The sequence below is a fragment of the Labeo rohita genome, chromosome 10, assembly GCF_022985175.1.
Source record: "Labeo rohita strain BAU-BD-2019 chromosome 10, IGBB_LRoh.1.0, whole genome shotgun sequence".
Taxonomy (NCBI): Eukaryota; Metazoa; Chordata; class Actinopteri; order Cypriniformes; family Cyprinidae; genus Labeo; species Labeo rohita.
In genome coordinates, this window is record NC_066878.1 from 12,022,299 (window position 1) to 12,035,032 (window position 12,734).

General features: G+C 39.8%; 1 protein-coding gene and 1 long non-coding RNA gene across 7 annotated transcripts in view; one reads left to right on the forward strand and one right to left on the reverse strand.

Moving 5' to 3' along the window:
• cadm2a (cell adhesion molecule 2a) overlaps positions 1–12,734 on the forward strand; it is a 572,131-nt gene that overhangs the window by 409,480 nt on the left and 149,917 nt on the right. The window lies entirely within an intron of this gene.
• LOC127172357 (uncharacterized) lies at positions 7,550–11,570 on the reverse strand. Its single transcript, XR_007828624.1, has 5 exons — positions 11,499–11,570; positions 11,236–11,363; positions 11,032–11,132; positions 10,667–10,926; positions 7,550–7,661 (listed from the first exon to the last, which is right to left on the reverse strand). It is a non-coding gene; the product is annotated as an uncharacterized LOC127172357 (long non-coding RNA).

Sequence of the window (12,734 nt, forward strand, 5' to 3'; positions counted from 1 at the left end):
TTACATACATACATACATAAGTCCCCCTGAAGAAAAAAAATAAAAAAATAAAATAAAATAATATATATATATATATATATATATATATATTTTTTTTTTTTTTTTTTTTTTTTTTTTTTACAGCAAAACATTTTTTTTGTTACTGTTACCAACATGCTATGCCTTCTTACTAAAAGAGGTTTACTTTGTATATACATTAAAATTGCTTACATGTGATTTTCTTGGTAAAGTGACAGTTTAAAACATTACTTACCAGTTATTGTACACTAAGTGCAAATTATGAAACAAAAAACAGATTTATAGTTTCTTTGCACTGAGTGTTAATAGTGGCAGATACTATTTGCACTCCAGTGTATTGTAGCATGTTATCATACTATGTAATTTAACAACATATTCAGTGCATGATCATATACCGTATATAGGCCTAGGCCTAGATCATTAAACAAAGAAAAGGCACAAATATTAGTGGAGTTTAAGGTTTGATGACATAATATACTTCTGTAAATAAATACAAATGTAATGGTTTTTAAGGTTCAGATGTGTATTTTATCTCAACCGTGATCATGATGTTTGCATTGCAACTATCATATCTCACATACTTTATACCTTTGAAAAATGCTTACAAACCAAACCTGGGACGAATTAATAATAATGCTGGAGTTTCAACTTCTTTTAACAACTTTATTTTATTCAAACTTTCTTTAAGTACTGGAATGATTCGCAGTGACTGGTGATGTAAATAATGTGCAAATAATAAATGAAGACTGGAAATTTACCTACATGACAGAATACTCTGTACATTGTTCACTCGCAAGACATTTCTGGTCAAATGGAAAGCCCTTCTGGAGTCACATTTTGCACATTTTGTATGTCTCCCTAATGAAACTCACCTGACTCAACTCATCAGCTCATTAGAAGAAACTCCAACACATGAAAAGTGTGTCTGACAAAAGAGACTTTCAAAATGTGCAGTTGTGGGCATCCACCAGGAACAAGGTTGATAAACACTGCTTTAGATGATGATCAGTTATTTTTAAGTTTTGTACTGTTGAACTTGTGTCAAAAAGGTGTGTAATTTTCCAATGGCATTATGAGCTGTGAAATCCTCTTCTCACAAATCCATTGATAAACATCTTTACATGGAACGTTAACCCACCCTACTGAATTTAGCCACATTCATAACACAGTTCTCTATTGTTCCTCCATTTGGTTCTCCAGAAAACCAGAAGCTGAAACAACAGATCAACATTAGATGTTCAGTGCTGCTTTCTGTGTGATATGAAACTGACTGTGAGAATCATTTATTACATAATAATCAGTTCAATTCAGTGATTTCTCACCTAGATGTCATGCTGGTGCCATCAACCCATTCCCATGTGTCCTCCACACCAACGTCAGTCAGACCAATATAAACAAGACCAGCACCAGTCATGTTGTGCACAAAATCCTGAGCAGATGCACAATTGCACAATTATATCATAAATAGACACATTTAATCTGATCATCTCTCATTTAGCCGCTAAACACTATAAACCCACAATCTTTTTCTCACTTGTTCCTGTCTGCTGTTTATAATGATCAGATCTGCTCAGTCTTTTCCGCTCTCAGTCCAGCTCTTCATCTCATTGGACATGTAGTAAAAACTGGAATTATAGCAAGTCCATCCAATTGTTAACAGAACCAGTTCAGCTGTTAGCTTTTTATTCTCATTGACACTCATCTGTCTGTATCTTAAAAAAGATAGCATAATAGTATAAAAGGAAGTTGGGTAGCAAAAATAAAATTTGCCATAAATTTGAAGTTCATTTCTTAGCTTTTCTCTTTTTTTGGTCATGTTTGTGTTCTTGATTATCAGCTGATCTCTCTCATTGGTCAGGTTTGTGTTCTTGAGTAGTAGCTGGTCTCTCTCATTGGTCAACTTTTCAGTCTTGGATATGAGCTGTTGTCTCTCTTGAATGAGTGTGACACACAGCACTATGACTGCTGTCAGAAGAACACACAGCAGCACTAAACACATTACGCTTATGATCTTCACACAGTCACCTCCTGAACAACAAACATGGTGTTATTCTCATTAATTATCCACATTAAACAGCACATATCAATTTAAAGCATGAAAACTGAGTAAATTATTAAGCTGAGTACCTGTGAGTTCAGATGATTTTCCTTGCGTTGAATCTTTTCCCATTTGACCTCTTATAACGTCATTTCCGTAGACTTTATCAGTGTTTTCCCTGTGTTCTCTGTACATCTTCCAAGTTTTTTTCTATATTTTCTTTTACACTTTCATACAGTTTCAATGTCAGCAAGATGCTGATCAACTAACACTAACACTAGTTTCCCTCCTGGAGTGGACTGTATTGTGTTCCTCATCTGTGTTTGCGTGGCCAGTATTTATGCATATAGGAACTGTGTTGTTTCAAGTATTAATGCATAAAGGAATTAACTGTGCAACTCATCTCAGAGGGACACTGACAGTATGTGTTTAAACAATGTGGATTGTGTTCATTTAAATGAGGTTCAAATGCATATACTGTATTAATTTTAACGGTGGGTGGTGTTGGAAAATGTTCTTAGCTTTTAGGTTGTTGTTGGTAAATGAAAGGCCAGACAGTTGATCAGTTTATGGTTGATAGTTTTAACATCAGCTGCATTTACTTGGTCTTCCGTGAGTGTAAGTTACATGAATTTCAAGTAGGTTGAATTGTTAAAGGAATTTTTGACATTTAAGAGACATGACCACTTTACATTTGCTTAACATTTATTTTAGACAACAAGTATTCAAATACAGTGAACTGAAGCTCAACTACTGTTGCTTGATGCACAAGAAAAAATCATATTAGTTCTTGCAGGATGTGACTACTGTTCATATTTTAAATAAAATTTATAAAACTGTTTTTGTGATTAGCTTATTTAAGTTTCTGTTTGCAATCCTCTTCACATGGGAATATGCCAATTAATTAATAATGACAAAATTTATAATACATATAATGCATCGATTTGTATTTATTTAAAGATATTATTAATTTAAAAGTGACACATTTTGCCACTTTTTACAATATGTTATATAAGTCTCAGGTATCCCCAGAAGAATGTGTCTGTGAAGCTTCAGCTCAAAATACCCCACAGATCATTTATTGTATCGTTTTAAATAAAAGCAGAAACGCTGTTTTGGTGCATGTCTCTTTAAATGCAAATGAGCTGCTGCTCTCCGCCCCAAAATAGAGCTGTGCCTTTATACCTCATACCTTGGATACTCTGCCAAAAAACATCTGGTTGGTCTAACGTGCTGAAATCATGCGTTTTAAACCGTATCAGTTTAAACTTTTCATATGCGGTTTTCTCACACATCTGGCCACGTGCACAGATAGCGGCTGTCACATGGCATGTGAGTACTAAACTAAGTCCTCTTTCATGTCTTATTTTGCATGTCAAGTTTATGTTAAAAACGCACAGGAGTTACAAAAACAGTCGGTTATGTCTGTGAAGGTGAACAGTATGTCTGTGAAGGTAAACAGTAAACCGCATGTTGATATTACATCTATGTGGCAGTGGCGTAATATACAGTAAACAAATCAATAAATCCACTGGGGCTCTAAATAGTGTTTTGTGATCGTCTGTGGGGCCAATGACAGAATTTTGCCCGCACTTTTGCAAAGGCGTTAGAACTCGTACACAGTTGTTGTTAGCGAAAACAAAATGATGTGCAGGGGATGAAAACTTTTTACTGCAGATTAAGGGGTGGTAATATTATGATCTCATTCCTACGTCGGGGGAGCGAAATCTGAGCAACTTGCTTTTTCGCATGTTTACAGAGAAAGACTTACCAAAACAAAGTTACTGGGTTGTCATTTTTCATGTTTTCTATATATTCGGGACCCGATTATAGCACTTAAACATGGAAAATGTCACGATTATCAAGATTTTCATGATATGATATGCTTATTTAATAATTTAATGTTATTTACCCATAATCATGATATTTGCATTGTAATTATCAGGTCTCACACACTTTATAGAAAAAAAATATCACACACACAACATAAATCACACCTGAATTTTATTTTTACCACCTTTATTTTATTTAAACTTCTTTTAAGTACTAGAGTGATTCGCAGTGACTGGTGATGTACAAATAATAAATGAAGATCAGAATTTCAGTTAAATGACAGAATACTCAGCGACGTTCACTCACAAGACATTTCTGGTCAAATGGAAAGCACTTCAGGAGTCCCATTTTGCTCATTTTGTATGTCTCCCTAATGAAACACACCTGATTCAACTCATCAGCTTATAAAAAGAAACTCCAACACAAGAAATGTGTGTCTAACAAAGGAGACTTTCAAAATATGCAGATGTGGGCATTGTTCAGGAACAAGGTTGATAAACACTGCTTTAGATGATGATTTTGTACTGTTGAACTTGTGTCAAAAAGGTGTGTGATGTTCCTATGGCGTTATGAGCTGTGAAATCCTCTTCTCACAGATCCATTGATGAGCTCTATTACATGGATCATCAGCCCACCCTACTGAATTAGGCCACCCTGGTGGTGGTTTAGCGACATTCATAGCACAGTTCTCTCTTGTTCCTCCATTTGGTTCTGTGTGATATGATACTGACTGTGAGAATCATTTATCACATAATAATCAGTACAATTCAGTGATTTCTCACCCAGAGGTCAGTGTGCTGCCATCAACCCATTTCCATGTTCCCTCCACATCAATGTCAGTCAGACCGATATAAACTGGAGCCCCAGTCATGTTGTGAACAAAATCCTGAGCAGATGAAACAGTTGCACACTTATATCATAAACAAACACATTTCTGATCATCTCTCATTTAGCTGCTAAACACTATAAATGCACAATCACCCACTTGTTCCTGTCTGTTGTTTATGATGATCAGATCTGCTATTCTTTTCAGATAGTCTAGTCTGCTCTCAGTCCAGTTTTTCGTCACATTGGACATGAAGTAACAAGTGGAATTATAGAAAGTCCATCCAGCTGTTAAGAGAACCAGTTCAGCTGTTATCTTTTTGTTCTCATTCACACTCATCTGTCTGTATCATAAAACAGATAGTATAATCATATACAAAAAAGGTGGATAGCAAATAACTACATAAACTAAAGAAACTTTACCACAAATCTGAAGTTCATTTCTCAGCTGGTCTCTCTCATTGGTCAGGTTTGTGTTCTTGAGTATTAGATGGTCTCTCTCATTGGTCAGATTTTCAATCTTGGATATTAGCTGCTCTTTCTCATTGGTCAGGTTTTCATTCTTGGTTATGATGCTGTTGTTTCTCTTGAGGGAGTGTGACACACAGCACAATGACTGCAGTCAGCAGAAGAACACACAGCAGCATCAAACACTACAGCTGCTCTGTACTTTCTGATCATCACTGAATCACTTTCTGATGATGACAGACATGATGTTATTGTCTTTCTTTATCCACACAGCACACATCAATTGAAAGCATGAAAACTAAGTGAATTATTAATCGCAGTACCTGTGAGTTCAGATGATTTTCCTCGCGTTTAGTCTTTTCCGGTTTTACCTCTTATAACATAATTTATGTAGATATTATCAGTGCTTTCCCCATCTTCTCTGTACATTTTCCAAGTTTTCTAAACTTGTCAGGATGCCAGCAAACTAACACTAGTTTCTCTCCTGAAGTGAACTGTGTTTTGTTCCTCATCTGTGTTTGTGTGGCCAGTATTTATGCAAAAACGAACTCAGTGCAGAAGTACACAGTTTTTTTCCCCCTCACAGTGTGGATTTGTTTCATTTTATTGATTTAACCGCATATAAATGCATCAGTGGATTGTATATTTTGATTTATCTATTTCACTATTAAGACAAAAATACAGATGTATCCTTTCTGATTTATATAGCTTAAAATTATACAAAAAAAAAGCCATTCGTGTCATTCATTTATTTTATCATTTGTTTTATCAAAGTAAATTGTGAAAGATCTTTTGGAATTGATTTATAAAATATTATCAGACGTGTATGTTACTATACTGCTTGTAGGGTAGACCTGGTACACTTTTTGCTTTTTCTTTTACCACACCATAACTAGGGACTAAAAAAATGATTTTTCATATGACATTTTCTTTACTTGTCTACTAAAATCTGATTAATTATTAACATCCATAAGTTGGTCATATTTGCCACAGTTAGCTAATAAACACAATAAGCTCTTTTGTTCCAACTGTACCCAGCTTACCAGAAAAAAATGACCGTGAAGGATGTAAAAATGATGGCTCACCTGCAGAAGCGCTTTCGTGCATGGTGAAGTTTATTTACAGTGCCAGAAAGTTCATCCACAGTGAAGAATACAAGTGCAAAAAAAAATATATAAAAATCCGAAGTACCAAAGAAACAACAAAAAGGGAAAATAAACCTGAAAATGATCCAACAATGATATATACAGTCAACAAACAGGTATCCACAGTATACAAAGGGGTTTGGGGTTTGCTTGAGGCACCTCAGTAGCACTCTTGCATCGACTTGTCTTGGGTTTGGCCTCGGCTTATATAGGCCAAACCCTGCCCCTTTCTGGACTATACCCTTCACAGGTAAGTATAACATTTAACACACACACACACACACACACAGGTACCACATCTACTTGACATCTGTTATAATAATCAATAATAATTCATTTCAGCTCACTCTATATAATAAACACAGTCAATTAACACATAATACGGGTGTGCGTGTGTGTGTGTGCCAGTGCTGTTTCCCCAATTCATTGCAAATGTACAATACCTTTAAAAATGTTTTTATATCCGTTCAGTATTTTACTTTGATTATTTGTTTAGTTAAAAGTAGTTCATTTGTAAAACATTGTACAGTAATTGCAAACAGCGATACAATATTTAATTTCAGTTCATCATTTTAACAGTTGAAAAGTTAGGTACAATAAACAGTAAAACAGTAAAAACATTGAACAATTGCAAACAGGAATAATAAAACAGATCAAATGCAAACAATAACCTAATGAATGTAAGAACAATAAACATAAAAAAATTAATGATACATTGTGTCTAAATTGTACCCCGCTGACCACCTCGAACATTTCTCTAGATTTTATGAAGACCTTACATGACACAAAGCCATGCAATATGTCTGTTTTTAGAGCACAGATTAAGGTTTACGAAAATATAAGTTAACTTTAACAGTCATGTAAGGATGAGAAGCTACTCAATTTGAAAGGGACATGGTGAAGTGAAAAACTTACGTTAGGGAAAAAAAAAACCTTTCAGCTATATTTCCGTACTGGAGAAATGCATGTACGTCAAATTTCCCACGATCGAAGAGGGCACCGAAACGCATGTGTGAAGCAAATATCACAGATCAGACTTGTTGAGCATGCAAGTTATTTAAGGTTTCAAATGTACCCCTGTACCAACTGTACTCGGTCCACCCTAGGTTGTAGGTTGTCTGATGTGGGATTTGAATATTTAATATGTATTTAAGGCAAAACAGTAGGCAGCAGTGAAGGGGAAACTACAGGGATCTTTTCTCCAATTGTTTTTTTTTTTTGTCGTATAATAAGTTTTCTTTTTTTATTACTGCTGTGCAAACATGCTATGCCTTCTTACTTAAAGAGGTTAGGTAAAAAGAAGTTAGCTTTATATTATAATACATTTAAATTGCCTACTGTTACATGTCTCCTAGTGTTTTTCCCCCAGTGTTTCTTGTTGTTTTGGTTTGTTCCGTTTGCTCCACCTCTTGGTTTAGTGTTTTTGGTTTAGTCTTACCCATATTTGGACTTCCCCTTGTTATCTCGTTTGTAGCCACTCCCCTGTTTCTGTATATATAGTGTTCTTTGTGCCTCACTCCCCTTGTCGGTCTTTATTGTTGATTTGTGTTTCTACGTGTGTGGATTATTGCTCTGTGTTCCCGCCAGTTCCTCTTGGAAGTGATTAAAATAAGATTTGTGTCGTACGTTGTATCCTGTCTTCCATCCAGCACCAGCAACTACGTAACAGAAAAGACCGACCAAAAACAAAGGATGACCTGGGCTGATGACCTCCTCCTAAACCTGCAACAAGGTGAGCGTTCGCTGGAGGAATATGTGGAGGAGTTTTTGAGTGTTTACCATCTGGTGAGATGGAGTGACAAGATGGTTAACGCATGTTTCCAGATGGGACTCAAAGATGATAGTTTGTTTCAATTGATTAGTCCTAATGATTGCTACCGTCCTGTAGCAGACTTTATAAATTTTGTTCTTGATTTATGTGGTTCCTCGTTCCAAGTCATGGTGGAGGATGGTAATCCTCCTCCCATCTGGAAACATGCAGTCGCCCCACCTCACCAACAGCCAGAGCCCTCCGCATATCACTCCAGCGACCTCACACCCTCCTTGTCTCCTGCGTGTCCCCAAGTCTACCTTAGTTCCACGATGGTCCTCAGCCCAGCACCTCAGGCCGCCGCCACGCCAAAGCCTGCACGCAAGATGGCAGCCGCCACGCCAGCGTCTGCTCGCAAGATGGCCGCCACGCCAGAGCCTGCTCGCAAGATGGCCGCCACGCCAGAGCCTGCTCGCAAGATGGCCGCCACGCCAGAGCCTGCTCGCAAGATGGCCGCCACGCCAGAGCCTGCTCGCAAGATGGCCGCCACGCCAGAGCCTGCTCGCAAGATGGCCGCCACGCCAGAGCCTGCTCGCAAGATGGCCGCCACGCCAGAGCCTGCACGCAAGATGGCCGCCACGCCAGAGTCTGCACGCAAGATGGCCGCCACGCCAGAGTCTGCACGCAAGATGGCCGCCACGCCAGAGTCTGCACGTAAGATGGCCTCCGTTCCTGAGCCCCCGGCCAAGATGGCCTCCGTTCCTGAGCCCCCGGCCAAGATGGCCTCCGTTCCTGAGCCCCCGGCCAAGATGGCCTCCGTTCCTGAGCCCCCGGCCAAGATGGCCGCCAAGCCTGAGCCCCCAGTCATGATAGCTGGAATGAACATTATGGACAGGGCAATCCCACTGGAGTTCACGGCTCCTATTATCTCCCCTGATTTTCCTGAGCCTCCGCTGGTTCCGCCCAGCCTTCCTGAGCCTCCGCTGGTTCCGCCCAGCCTTCCTGAGCTTCCGATGGTTCCACCCAGCCTTCCTGAGCCAAGTCAAGCCACGGCTATAGTTCCTGAGTCAAGTCAAGTTGTAGCTGTGTTCCCCGAGTCAAGTCAAGTTGCAGCTACTGAATCAAGTCAAATTGCAGCTGCGTTTCCCGAGGCAAGTCAAGTTTCTGAGTCACGTCAAGTTGCAGCTGCAGCTACTGAGTCAAGTCAAGTGGCTGAATCAAGTCAAGCCAAAGCTGTCGTTCCTGAATCAAGTAAAGTCACAGCGGTTCCCCATGAGTCAAGCCAAGTTGTTGCGGGCATTCCTGAGTCAAGTCTCATAACCGTTGTGGTTCCTGAGTCAAGTCACGTCACGGCTGAGTCAAGTCACGTCACGGCTACATCTCCTGAGTCAAGTCAAGTTCCTGGTGCTTCTCATGAGCCAAGACAAAGTCCAGCTCGCCCTCCAGAGCCGGAGCTCTGCCCAGCTCGCCCTCCAGAGCCGGAGCTCTGCCCAGCTCGCCCTCCAGAGCCGGAGCTCTGCCCAGCTCGCCCTCCAGAGCCGGAGCTCTGCCCAGCTCGCCCTCCAGAGCCGGAGCTCTGCCCAGCTCGCCCTCCAGAGCCGGCTCTGCCCAGCTCGCCCTCCTGAGTCGGCTCCTCCTTCAGCGCGCCCTCCTGAGCCGGCGCTTCATCCAGCGCTCTCTAGGGCTGGCAGTACTGTAAATTCCCCCAAGAAAATTTTGGGGGGGCTACTCCCCCCTGTTCAGCCATGGCCTCCTGGACTATCTGCCCGGCCATGGCCTCCTGAGCCCCCAGACCCGCCATGGCCACCTGAACTGTTTACCCGGCCATGGCCTCCTGAGCCCCCAGATCCACCATGGCCTCCTGGACTATCTGCCCGGCCATGGCCTTCTGAGCCCCCAGACCTGCCATGGCCACCTGAACTGTTTACCCGGCCATGGCCTCCTGAGCCCCCAGATCCGCCATGGCCTCCTGAACTGTTTGTCCGGCCATGGTCTCCTGAACTCCCTGATCCACCATGGCCTCCTGAACTGTCTGTCCGGCCATGGCCTCCTGAACTCCCTGATTCACCATGGCCTCCTGAACTGTCTGTCCAGCCATGGCCTCCTGAACTCCCTGATCCGCCATGGCTCCCTGATCCGCCCTGGAGGCTTTCCCTAGCTACTATGTTCCTGTCCCGTATCAGCCTCCAGGGCGCCCGCCCTCCCTCCCCAGTTGTATTGTTACGGTGCGGGACGCACCTACCGGGAGGGGGGGGTAATGTTACATGTCTCCTAGTGTTTTTCCCCCAGTGTTTCTTGTTGTTTTGGTTTGTTCCGTTTGCTCCACCTCTTGGTTTAGTGTTTTTGGTTTAGTCTTACCCATATTTGGACTTCCCCTTGTTATCTCGTTTGTAGCCACTCCCCTGTTTCTGTATATATAGTGTTCTTTGTGCCTCACTCCCCTTGTCGGTCTTTATTGTTGATTTGTGTTTCTACGTGTGTGGATTATTGCTCTGTGTTCCCGCCAGTTCCTCTTGGAAGTGATTAAAATAAGATTTGTGTCGTACGTTGTATCCTGTCTTCCATCCAGCACCAGCAACTACGTAACACCTACATATGCTTACATATTAAATTCCTTATATGATTTTTTTGGTTAAACGACAGTTTTCAAGGCTAACTATTTACTGTATTTACTGTACTATGGCAGCATGAGCTGTGAAATCCTCTTCTCACAGATCCATTGATAACCATAATTACAGTGAATATCAACCCATCCTACTAAAGTAGGCCATTCTGGCGTTTTATACACATTCACAGCACAGTTCTCGTTTGATCCTCCATTTGGCTCTGCAGATGCCCAGGACCTGAAACTATAGATCAGCATTAGATGTTCAGTGCTGCTTTCTGTGTGATATAATACTGACTGTGTGAAACATTTATTTTATAATAATCAGTTCAGTTCAGTGATTTCTCACCTAGGGAATGTGCCATCAACCCATTGCCATGTGCCCTCCACACCAACGTCAGTCAGACCAATATAAAATGCAGCATTAGCAGTCATGTTGAGAACAAAATCCTGAGCAGATGAAACAGGAGCACATTAATATCATACATTTTATCTGATCATCTCTCATTTACCTGCTAAAAATTCTATACACATAAAACTGTTGTTCACTCACTTGTTCCTCTCTGTTGTTTATGATGATCAGATCTGCTCCTCTTTCTGTACAATATCTTCTGCTCTCAGTCCAGTTCTTCATCTCTTTGGACATGTAGTAAAAACTGGATTGATAGGAAGTCCATTCAACTGTTAACAGAACCAGTTCAGCTGTTGGCTTTTCATTTCCAATTACCCTCACATGATTGTATCTTATAACGTATAGCATAATAATATAAAAAGACGTTGGATAGCAAATAACTACATAAAAAAACAAAAATTTACCACAAATCTGAAGTTTATTTCTTAGCTGTACTCTTTCATTGGTCAGGTCTGTGTTCTTGAGTATCAGTTGTTTTTGTCCTGGAGTGGACTGTGTTGTGTTCCTTTGTTTGGCCAGTATTTATGCGGACATGTACTGTATTTTTGAAAATGCATCAAAACAGCACATATTTGAAAGCATGGAAAGAGCAAAGTTCAGGTGATTTTCCTTGCGTTGAATCTTTTCCAGTGTTACTTCTTATATTATCATTTTTGTGTATATTATCAGTGTTTTCCCCATTTTTCTGTATCTTCCATGTGTTTCCTTGCGTTGAATCCAGTGTTACTTCTTAAGTTTTTCTTTTACACTTTCGGGCAGTTTTAGTGCCAACAAGATGTATATAAACTAACACTAGTTTTTGTCCTGGAGTGGACTGTGTTGTGTTCCTTTGTTTGGCCAGTATTTATTATGGAAAGAGCAAAAGTTTTTTTTTTTTTTTTTTTTTTTTTTCCAATACTTAAACAATTAAACTACATCTTCAAACTTGGTATTGTGGCTTTATCAAACACTTGCACTTGCATTTTCTGAAAATCAAGCTCAAATGAAAATCTGTGTTTTGTTCGTCATTAGAACAGCTGTTTCTGAGGCAGCAAGTGCATGGAGAAATGCACTATAAGCACAGGGTATTTAAAAAGTACATTCCTGGCCATTGAAACACACCTCTCAAGTCCCATTTTACACATTTTGTATGTCTCCCTAATGAAACACACCTGACTCAACTCATCAGCTCTGTGAGACTGTGAGATTCTTTTATTTTATAATAATCAGTTCATTTCAGTGATTTCTCACCTAGGGAGTGTTCCATCAACCCATTTCCATATGCCCTCCACACCAATGTCACTCAGATCAATATAAAATGCAGCATTACTAGTCATGTTGTGAACAAAATCCTGAGTAGATGAAACAGGAGCACATTAATATCATACATAGACACATTGTGTCTGATCATCTCTCATTTAGCTGCTAAAAAACGATTCTTCTTTAAAAACGATTGGATGTTTTATATTATATTTGGTTTCATTTAATTATACATGATTACAATAAAACAAAAAATTTCAAAGCAACAACAAACAAATTTTCTTCACAAAACACTTAAAGGGAGAGTTCACTCTCTATATAGGTTCATTTTATTATGGGTTTGCATCTTTTTAAAAAATACTTGAAAGTGATCCATTCAAAATGTTCTTTTTAGGCAAACT